We start from the raw sequence: 11,682 nt of genomic DNA on the forward strand, positions 1-11,682 counted from the left end.
CCATATGAGGAGAGATTAAACATACAGGGCTTGTACTCCCTTGAGTTTGGAAGAATATCAATCTCATTGAAGCATACAACATTTTTAAGAGGCTTGACAGGGTTGATACAGAGTTGAAATCAGGCCCTGGAGGAGCTCTATTTCCAGTTGGTTTGTCTTTGACCTGAAACGTCAGTATTTTTTCTCTTCCCACAGATGTGGCCTGACCTGCTGAGTATTCCCAACATTTTCGGTTTTGATTTTAGATATGGAGTTGATGTTTCTCCTGACTGAGGTGTCTAGAACCAGGAATCAGAGTCTCAAAATAAGAATTCGGGGCACAGATGAGAAGTCTTCACCCAGAGAGTAGGGAATCTTTGGAAGTCTCCACCCAAGAAGATGATGGGCATTCACACACTGAGTTTATTCAAGGCAGAGATGGATAGATTTTTGGATATAAGATAAGATATCTTTATTAGTCACATGTACATTGAAACACACAGTGAAATGCATCTTTGCGTAGAGTGTTCTGGGGGCAGCCCGCAAGTGTCACCACGCTTCCGGCACCAACATAACATGCCCACAACTTCAACAACAGCCAGAGCAGGTACAAGGTGAGGTAACATGCCCACAACTTCCTAACCCGTATGTCTTTGGAATGTGGGTGGAAACTGGAGCACCCAGAGGAAACCCACGCAGACACAGGGAGAACATACAAATTCCTTACAGGCAGTGGCCGGAATTGAACCGGGGTCGCTGGCGCTGTAAAGCGTTACACTAACCACTACGCTACTGTGCCTGCCCACAATATTAGGAGAATAAAGATTTGGTGCAGGAGAATTGCACTGAGGTAGAAAAAAAATCGCTCATGATCTTATTGAATGGCAGAGCAGGCACAATGGACTGAATAGCCTTCCCCTCCTATTCTTTATGTTATCTTCCTTTGTTACTTGATTTTGCTGGAACTCATATTCTCTATATTTCATCCATGCCCCTCCACCCTAGGTGGAACAACAGCCAGAGCAGATACAAGGTGAGGTAGGAGGAATCGACCACCGGATGCTTGGTGCTACGGTCATTTTAATGTTTAACCACCCTCCCCACCCCCCCCAATTAAGCGACTGCCTACTGCTTCAATGAACAACCTACTACCTTTGCCTTCAGCTACAGACCATGTTCTCTGTTCGTTCTTTCCAGGTACTATGACCATTGGCAGCAGAAAGTCTTCAACTGATAACGCACCCTCACTTGGATGAAGTAACCAATGTCTAATAACCTTTCACTTTGAATCTTTCAGTTAAGGTTGAATGAGGTGAAGAACAGGGAGAATGCATCCCCACTGGCATTGGTACTTTCTGTTCACTTACTGCGAAATTGGCACTGCACAACCTCGAGGTAGTAACTTAGAGGAGACACCACTGGTTGATGCAGTCCCTGTGTATGCGAACACATTGAGTTAGACCTATTTCCAGCTTGTTTGTGCAGTGGCTGAGTCACTGCCATCTGCCACAGAGAATGTGATGACCTCACACTGCAGATGGGCCATTATCCAGAAGTCTCTGGCAGTGATAAGATCTCTCAGGGATACACAGTCTGACAAGGATCTGAACTCCACTATTTCCTCCAGATTACCAAATTTGACAAGATTTTGAATCAATCCTACATTCCACACTTCTGCAGATCAATGAGCATGCTGAGGAACCATCTTATCCGAGTGGCAGTGAAATCTCGGAAGAGGTACATGATGCTTTTGCTTAACATGACTGAATGTTGGCTTTCTATCATTGTCTGGGCCACTCTCCCAAGCTGAATGACGCACCAGTAATCAAGGTGCTACGATTTGCAGCCTAGAGAGTTAGCTGTGGCCCCCACAAGTACCCTCACCGTAATACTGAAGGTCTTCTACATACCAGGTTGAAGCACTTGTGAACTAGTTCTTGCAGTAAAACGATAACATTTAAGACTTGTGGGAGCACTGGGGGGACGCACTGGGTCAAAAAATAGTTAACGGTGATTAAAAGGTCTTTAATTTAAAGGTCATCTTTTCAAAAATCTTTGATGAGTGCACAAAATTATTTCAAAATGACAGCCCCAAGGTTGTATTTGTCTCCACTGCAGTTCTAAGGATGGTGGAAAGATGGGAGCTGCTGTCAGGAGAGGTTGTTAGTTCAGGAAAGTGGTCTGTTTTCACATGAGGAAGGCAGGCGTTCCTGTCAAACCAAGAGCCTGACTTCCTACTAGTCAATGTCCTCGTGGAGGACATTGACTTTGGCAAAGAGCCAATCTTTACCTGGACAGCTAATGTTTCAAGTGGCAGCTGCGTGACCCTTGGACATAAAGGCTTAAGGACAAGCATGTACATAACTTTGTACTGGGTGGCAACAGTTGCTGGGTGAAATGAAGCCACCACATCTTGGCCCGTCCCACTGAAGGGGAGCTTTCCTGAAAAGAGAACTTGGACTTTCTCCCATCCATCCCACACAATAGATTAGTCCATTCCGTGACCTTCCATCACTGCAGAGAGTAGAAATTACAGAAGAAGCAAGTTGGGGAGGTGTTCATGAATGTGGAGTGAGGATTGTTGGGGCGGTTCAGAAAGATGACCATGGGAATGGTGTTGGAAAAAGAATCAGAGCTGATGACTGGATATGGTGAATATGCATCATATGGGTGATTGGGAGAGCAGGCGGATGATCAATGGGGAGGTGGGGTGTGTGGCTGGGCAATAGATCAGTGGTGGGGGTAAGGCTATCAGTAGCAATGGAATAGTGGGAGTGATCAGTAAATACTGAAGGTTAAAAAAGGCACCTGAAGGAAGATGGTGCTTCAGCCTCTCACTAGTGACCTACACAATGTTGGAATCTTTAGTTAATGCTGAAGCAGGTCTCAAACTCCCAGTCAGGACCTGCTTCAGTGTTCTCCCAGGTGCCATACGCACAGTAGAGTCCTGGACAAGTGACATTAAATGGATATTTTATTCTATTGGTCACCACTCTACCTGACCAGTGGGCTTTTGTCCCAAGGTCTTCTGTACTGACAGGAAAATTACCCTCCACACATTAATGGACTATATAACACCACCTTTCTGTGGCCACAATTGGAGCATATTGTCATCTGTATGAACAGTCACATACCTTCCCCATCATCCCAGTGGTGGTCCAGGAAAACACATACAGCCACTCTGGCAGGTCATTGGATCATTCAACCATGAATGATAGAGAAATGGGGAGCTATGTGGGAGGGAAGAACTGGATTGATCTTAGAGCAGGATAAAATGTCGGCACAACATCGTGGGCCGAAGGGCCTGTACTGTGCTGTAGTGTTCTGTATTCTATATTACACCTGAGCTGGGTGTAATTACAGCATTACAGCAGAGCTACCCCTGTGAATCGGTCTCCCCTGCTCTTTATCCATTGTAACACTTGTTCCCTCATCAAGAATTTATCACTTCTGAATATTATTGTTGAACCTGCCCCCACCATAGTGCTTTCCAGATCACAACAACTTGCTCTTAAAATATTTCCTTCATTTTCCCTTGTTTGCTGATCAATTTAAGTCACAGAATCACCAGAGTGGTTACAACACAGCAGGAAGCCATTCAGCCCATTGAGTCCTTGCTAGTTCTACCCAGTCAGTCCAGCTTTCCCCATCTTCACTCCATAGCCCAGTTCATTTCCTCAAGACTCCTTAGACAGCACCTTCCAAACCCACAACCTCTATCAGCTATAAGGACAAGGGCAGCAAAAGCATGGGAAACACAACCACCTGGAGATTGCCATCCAAGCCACACACCATCCTGACTTGGAAATATATATATTTCCTTCACCATCGCTGGGACACAAGGAAGTCACACAAGGAATATATATTCCTTCACCATCGCTGGGTCAAAATCCTGGAACTCTCTCCTCAACAACATTGTGGGAGTAGCCACACCCCAAGAACTGCAGTGGTTCAAGAAGGCAGCTCACCACCACCTTCTCAAGAGCAATTAGGGATGGGCAATTAAATATTGGTTCCACCTTCCAAGCCTATATCCCTGAATGAAGAAAACAAAAGTACTTATCCAGGTCCCATTTGGACCTGCAATTTGAAGCAGATTACAGTACACTCCCAGCAGTGTATTACAGACCCTAACCACTGGCTGTATGAAGAATTTTTTTCTCCTGATACTTCTGGTTCTTTTGCCAGTCACCTTCATTTTATGGAGGCATAAGAGACTGAAGATGCTGGAATCTGCTATCTCCCCTCTCATCTTTCAGTCCAGATCAAGGTTCTCGACCCAAAACGTCGACTGTCCATTTGCCTTCATAGATGCTGCCTGACCTGCTGAGCTCCTCCAGCACTTTGTGTGTTGCACTTTCATTTTATGTCCTCTGGTTCTTGACCTATCTGCCACTGCCAACTGCAAAAGTATTTTCTCTATTATCTCTGCAAAAACGTTAATGATTTTAAATACATCCATCAAATCTCTTTGCAGCCTCCTCTGTTCTAAGGAAATCAACCCCAGCTTCTCCAGTCTATCCACATAACTGTTCCTCTTTCCTGGAAGCATTCAGTACCCTCCCTAAGACCTTCACTTCCTTGCTAAAGCGTGGCACCCTGAACTGGATACAATATTCCAGTTGTGGCTATACCACTGTCTTAGGAAGATTTGGATTTACAGATTTTGTTAAAATAAAATCTGTTCTCTTTTGGTTACCGGCCATTTTGCCACTGGAAGCAGTTTCTGATTTACCGTCAAAACCCTTCATGGTTTTAGATGACAGGATTCTCCTCTTAATTTCTCGACACTAAGGAGAACAACCTCATCTTTTCACTTAAGATTTTCTTTCTTCCAGACTCCAAACAACATCCAGGCTGCCACTGCTCCTTTAATCACAAACAAGTCTATTAAGTGGCCATTTGTCAAGGCTTCTTAAAAATTCATACACAAGCAACAGCTGCATTACGGGGGGTTTGCATTCCTAGAAAACAATTAGTTTCATGATTTTTCATAACATGAAGCCGCATCATCTGTGCATGGGTTGAGAAACGTCAGTTGAAATAAATTATTTATCTACTTTTTTCATATAAGTTCTATAAGAGTGAATTTTATTCTGTATCTCAAATTTTTGGGTAGTGATTTGTGAATTTCTGTTATCCAAATGGCCTGTATGTGGTATCATCCACTCTACCCTCACCAACCTTCCATTACTACATCAGAGTTCAGCCAGATTGATAAGGTTCCACATGGTTGGCTGCTTTTGAAGGTTAGATTGCATGGAATCCAGGGAGAGGTAGCTAATTAGATACACAATTGGTTTGATGGTAGGAAGCAGCGGGTGATGGTGGAAGGTTGCTTTTAGGACTGGAGGCCCATGACGAGTGGTGTGCCTCAGGGGTCGGTGCTGGGCCCGTTGTTGTTTGTCAGCTCTATCAATGGTTTGGATGAGAATGTACAAGACATGGTTTTTAAGTTTGCAGATGACACAAAATAGGTGGTATCATACACAGTGAAGAAGGTTATCAAGATTTACAATGGGATCTTGATCAGCTGCGTCAGTGGGCCGAGGAGTGGGAAGTGGAGTTTAATTCAGATAAGTGCGAGATGTTGCATTTTGGAAAGTCAAATCAAGGTAGCACTTTCACATTAAATGGCAGAACCCTGGGGAGTGTTGTAGAACAGAGGGACCTTGAAGTTCAGGTACATGGTTCCCTGAAGGTGGAGTCATAGGTAGAGAAGGTAGTGAAGAAAGCTTTTGGCAGGTTAGGCTTTTGGAGGTTGGACAGGCTAGGACTTTTTTCCTTGGAGCATAGGAGACTGAGAGGTAATCTCATAGAGGTGTAGAAAATCATGAGGGACATAGATGGGATGAATGCACTCAGTCTTTTTCCCAGGGTTGGGGAATCAAGAATTAGAGGGCACAGGTTTAAGGTGAGACGGGAAAGATTTAATGGGAACTTGAGGGGCAGCTTTTTTACACAGAGGGTGGTACATATATGGAATGAGCTGCCAGAGCTGAGGCAGGTACAATAACAACTTTTAAAAGGTAGTTGGACAGGTACATGGATAGGAAAGATTTAGAAGGTTATGGGCCAAATGCAGGCAAATGGGACTATCTTGGATGAGCATTTGGTTGGCATGGACCAGTTGGGCCAAAGGGTCTGTTTCCGTGCTGTATGACTCTATGCTGCTGTTAACAATTCCCTGCTGACTTCCACTTATTGTTTAAAGAACTGTAATCAAAAGCCACTTATTCTACTTGATTGCACTTCTGTTTCCTATTCCATTCCATGTCTTTCTAGAAATATCCAACTTTCTGTACAATAATTAGCTTTGAGAAATGCAACTCCAAAGATTTGACCACCTGCCCTAGATGGAGTCTTCTCTTTACAGTTGCTGATCTCATTGGTTCCCAATCTAGAAACATTTAAATCTTAAGATTATTATCTTTGTTTCAATTCCTTCCACAGCTTTGCCATTCCACACCTTTGGGACCCTCTGATCACTCCACACTCCTTTATTTCTGGTTTGTTGATCCTTTCTCATGGCAGCTGTGCCCTCAGCTATTGAGTCTCTAAGCTCTAGCATTCCATCCCTCTCCACCTCTCTCTCTCTCCCTGGCCCCTTTCAAAGATCCTTTATAAAACCTACCGCCTTGCAAAGCTTCTAATTAGTCCTACTTTGGCTTATTATCAAATTTTGTTTCATAATGCTCTCATAAGGTACCATGGAACATTTTACCATGTTGATAATATTACAGAAACCCAAGTTATTGGCGTCTCCCATCTTTCCCATCACCCCACACATTTCCAAAGAGCAGAATCAACCTCATCAGCTTCAATGAGTGTTTTATCCTATTTATTTTTAAGCCTAATGTTGCAGGACCACTGGGATTAGAGCCAGCTTTTCATAATCAACAATAATCTCCATTTTACACTCTCTCTCTCTCTCTCTCTCTCTCAAATATGGCAAAAGCAGCAGTTATAGGACTGATACCCTAAATGCTCAAAGTTAGTACCATCCGTTAGAAGACTATGGGGAAAACTGAGTAATACATGGAAAAATAAATGTTTCCCATCATCTTTTGTGGAATGAGAAAATAACAGGAGGAATGGGAAAAGATGGAGATAAAGAAACAAAACTTTCCTGTTTGGAAGGCTTGCAACAAATTTCAGCACACCATTACTGGATCCAACTGACTGATTACAGGCCACTTGAACAGATTCACAGATCTGAGTTACACACACAAGGGTTGGTCATGGTCTGCTACACTCTACAATTGTTTCATGCCAGCAAGTACATTGTTTGGTAGCCCTCTGTTTACATGGGAAACAGTCCAAGTATTAATTTGTTCTCATGCCTCCCAACAAATTGATTAGCCTTCCATCCAGACGAAAGGCATCACTCCAGATCAGCAGCAATGCAGAAGTGGCTATTATTGTGTTCAGTTCACTGAAAATTGTGCATGACTTTGAAAGTTAGCTTGTTCCAGGGCCAACGAAAATTTCAAGCAACTCCATCACTTACATACCACTTACTTAAGGATGGATTTTGAATGTTCTTCTTAATGGACCCATCTGAAAAATAAAATTGCCAAAAATATCCCTTTTGCTATTGTGGGATGATGGTAGATTTACTCAAGGTAAACCATAGGCTGTAAATGAATCTGCTCCTTTGATAAATGATTTGAAATGATTTTATGTTTCTCCTTTGACTACCATCCTTGAGGAGGATTTGTTGGCTGTAGTTAATCATTTTCTAACCTGTTCATCTGCAGTAGCCCAGTGCCAGTTAGTTACTGTCACATTGAGCAGAAGTAAAATAGGTCAATTGCAGTAGATTACAAGTCACCTGAAGAAGTTGTTTTTTTTTTGATAAAGTAATAATAGTTCATGAGTCCCTGGGTGAGATCAGGAAAATCCATGACTTTTTCAAACATTTTTTTTCCAAGTATGGGTAAATCTAAACTGTATGGATTGTACCTGTGTCCAAGTGTAAGGTCAGAGTGAAGCAGCTTTATTCATATTTCTGATGTGCTTATAGTGTAAATATAACAGGCATCCAGAATTCAATCTGACACCAGAGCAATTGGAGGAAATAATCTTACTCTATGTCACTTCAAACATAACGATTAATGCTTGACTTCCACTGCATTAGTTTGCTATTAAGTGTGATGATACTGACACCAAACTTGTAAAGGTACCACTGGATCATTCCAAAAGTTCAATCCAGATAAAGTCACTCCTTGGTTTTAATTTCACTGCTTCAAATCACCAAATGCTTTGACTTTTCTGTTTAAGTCCAACACATCCCATAAAACCAAAATGGTGTCATAATCTCAAAGAGTAGAGAGCAGAAATATTTATTTGAAACTAATATTAAGGAAATGGTAACAGGGAACCTATTGGGATTTGGAAGAGTCAATGTGAATTTATGAAAAGGAAATCATGTTTGGCAAATCTGAAGTTTTCTTGAGGTTGTGACCTGCTGCATAGATAAGGGAAAACCAGGTGATGTGGTGTATTTGGACTCACAAAAGGCCTTTGATATGGTGCCACACAAGAGGTTATTAAACAAAATTAGAGCATGTTGGATTGGGGGTGGGGGGGTGATATACTGGCATGAATTATGGATTGAAGGATATAAAATAGAATGGATAATGGGTCATTTCGGGCTGTGACTGGAGGGCTGTGTAGAGATGGTGTTGGGGCACCAGCTTTCATCATTTATATTAACGACTTGGATGAGGGGACCAAGTACAATATATCCACAGCTGGATGGCAGTGGGGTATTGTGAGGAGATTACACAGGCTTTGAGGGATTTAAATAGGCCAAGTGAATGGGTAAGGTCCTGCTAGATGGAAAAATAATCAGTAAAAATGTGAAGTCATCCGCATTGGTAGGAAAAATAGAAGAATGTGTATTTTTTAAAATGGTAAGAGATTGAAGTGTGGGTGCTCAGAGAGACCTGGATGTCCTTGTATATGAATAGCTTAAAATAAAATGCAAGCAATTAGGGAGGATTGTATTGCAAGAGGATTTGAGTAGAAGAGTAAAGGCATCTTAATATAGTTGTATAGGACATGGTGAGACCCCATCTGAATATTGTGTACAGTTTTGGTCTCCTTCCCTAAAGAATGAAACACTTGCCATAACGGAAGTGCAGCAAGGGTTCATCAAAATTGATTCCTGTTTGGGGGTAGGCAGGAGGTTGTCACATGAGGAGTGAAGTGGGAGCTTAAAGGTGTGCATAGAGTTCAGAAGAATAAGAGGTATAAAATTCCCATGGAGCTTGACAAGGAAGATGCAGGGATGATGTTTCCCCAGAGTGTTTACCCAGGAAGCCTGCGGAGGCTCAGTCACTGACCATATTCAAGGCAGGGGTCTTAGAGATTAAAGGAATCAAGGGACATGGTGTGAGTGCAGGAACGTATTGCTGAGGAGTAGATCAGCCATGATCTTGTTGAAGGGTGGAACAGGTGCAAAGGGCCAAAGAGCCGACTCCTTCTTCCACTTCTATTGTTTCATCTGCAAAAATTTAAATCAATGGCAACTAAGAAAAAATTTAAGCCTCTCTTTCATGATTTGACATTCCCTGGCATTAGATTAAGTACTTTTTAATTAATTTGATAGAGGCTGTTGGTATCTCACCAAAGACACTTGCAAATTCCTACAGATGTACAGTGGAGAGCATTCTGACTGGTTGCATCACAGCCTGGTATGTAGACCCCAATGTCCAGAATCAAAAGAAGCTGCAGAGCGTTGTAGGCTCAGCCAGCTCCATCATGGGCACAACACTCCCTGCCATCGAGGACATCTTCAAGAAACGGCTCAAGAAGGCAGCATCCATCACTAAGGACCCTCACCATCCAGGACATGCCCTCTTCTCATTACTACCATCGGGGAGGAGGTAGAGGAGCCTGAAGACCCACACTCAACTACTTAGGAACAGCGTCTTCCCCTCGGCCATCAGATTTCTGAACAGTCCGTGAACTCATGAAAACTACCTCATTATTTCTCTTTTGCACTATTTGTTTATTTTTGTAACTTATAGTAATTTTTATGTCTTGCACTGTACTACTGCTGCAAAACAACAAATTTCATAACGTACATCAGTGATAATAAACTTGATTCTGATTCTGAAATCTATTGAATTTGGGTGTGTTTTACAAGTATGAACATGTAGTCTACACCACCTAATATGGCCAACATGTGTTGTACATATATTCAGCGAGCCATCTATAACATTAGCAAAGGTAGGAACAGAGGCATCCAGGGCCTGTGCCTAAAATTGGCCTTTGGTTCTTTCTGTATGCAACTAGGGCTCCCAAAACCTTTTTGAAACCCCCTGGCACAATCCAGTTATCTCTCATTGCATCCAGAGTTTGGCCAAATGAACTAAGGAAGGTAGTCGATATGTGTCTTAGGCAGCAGTTCCTAAAAAGCTGCTCTATTGGAAAGATAACCTGTTGAAAAAACACTGAACCTGCAGTCTCATTAATCTTGGGTACTAAAGAAATGTGCAGACTAACTGGCTGGAGTATTTACAGACATATTCAACCTTTTTCTGCTACTGTCTGAAGTTATCATCTGCTTCAAACAGCATCTATTGTACCAGTGCCCATGAAGCACGTGGTACAATAGATGCCTCAATGACTACCGTCCAGTAGCGCTTACATCAACCGTAACGAAGTGCTTTGAGAGGTTAGTTATGGCGCAAATTAACTCCTGCCTCAGAGATGACCTGGATCCACTTCACTTTACCTACCATTACAACAGGTCAACAGCAGACACAATTTCTCTAGCTCTTCACTCTGCTCTGGACCACCTGAACAGGAACTTGTACACCAGGATGCTGTTCATCGACTACAGCTCAGCGTTCGACGCCATCATCCCATCCAAACTCATCATCAAGCTTCAAGACCTGGGCCTCTGTACCTCCCTCTGCAACTGGATACTCGACTTCCTCATCGGCAGACCTCAATCAGTGAGGATTGGTAACAACATCTCCTCCTCACTGATCATCAACGCAGGTGCACCTCAGACTTCGTGTTTAGCCCACTGGTCTACTCCCTGTACACACATAACCATGTGACTAAGCACAGCTCCAAAGCCCCAATGCCACCTTCAAATTCGCCGATGACACCACTGTTGTTGGATGAATCACAGGTAGCGATAAGTCAGTTTTCCAGAGTGAGATAGGACCCCTGGTTGAGTGGTGCTGCAACAACAACCTCTTGCTCGATGTCAGTAAAACTAAAGAGCTGATTGTTGACTTCAAGAAGGGGAAGGAGGGCGAACATGCACCAGTCTACACTGGGAGATCAGCGGTGGAGAGAGTCAGCATATCGAATGACCTGTGCTGGGCCCAGCACATAGATGCAATCATACGGAAAGCATGCCAGTGTCCTTAATTTCACAGGAGGTTAAGGAGGTTCCGCTTGTCACCGAACACTCTAACAAACTTCTACAGATGTACTGTTGAAAATATCCTGACTGGTTGCATCATGGTCTGGTACGGCAATTTGAATGTGCAGGAACGCAAGAAGCTGCAGAGAGCAGTGTACTCTGCCCAAAACATCACGGGCACATCTCCCCCACCCCCAGTATCTACAGGAGGCACTGCCTCAAGAAGTCAACATCCATCATCAAAGATCCCCACCATCTGGGTTATGCCATTTTTCGCAGCTACCATTGGGCAGGAAGTACAGAAGCCTGAA

The sequence above is a fragment of the Pristis pectinata genome, chromosome 10 (assembly GCF_009764475.1).
Source record: "Pristis pectinata isolate sPriPec2 chromosome 10, sPriPec2.1.pri, whole genome shotgun sequence".
In the NCBI taxonomy this organism is placed as follows: Eukaryota; Metazoa; Chordata; class Chondrichthyes; order Rhinopristiformes; family Pristidae; genus Pristis; species Pristis pectinata.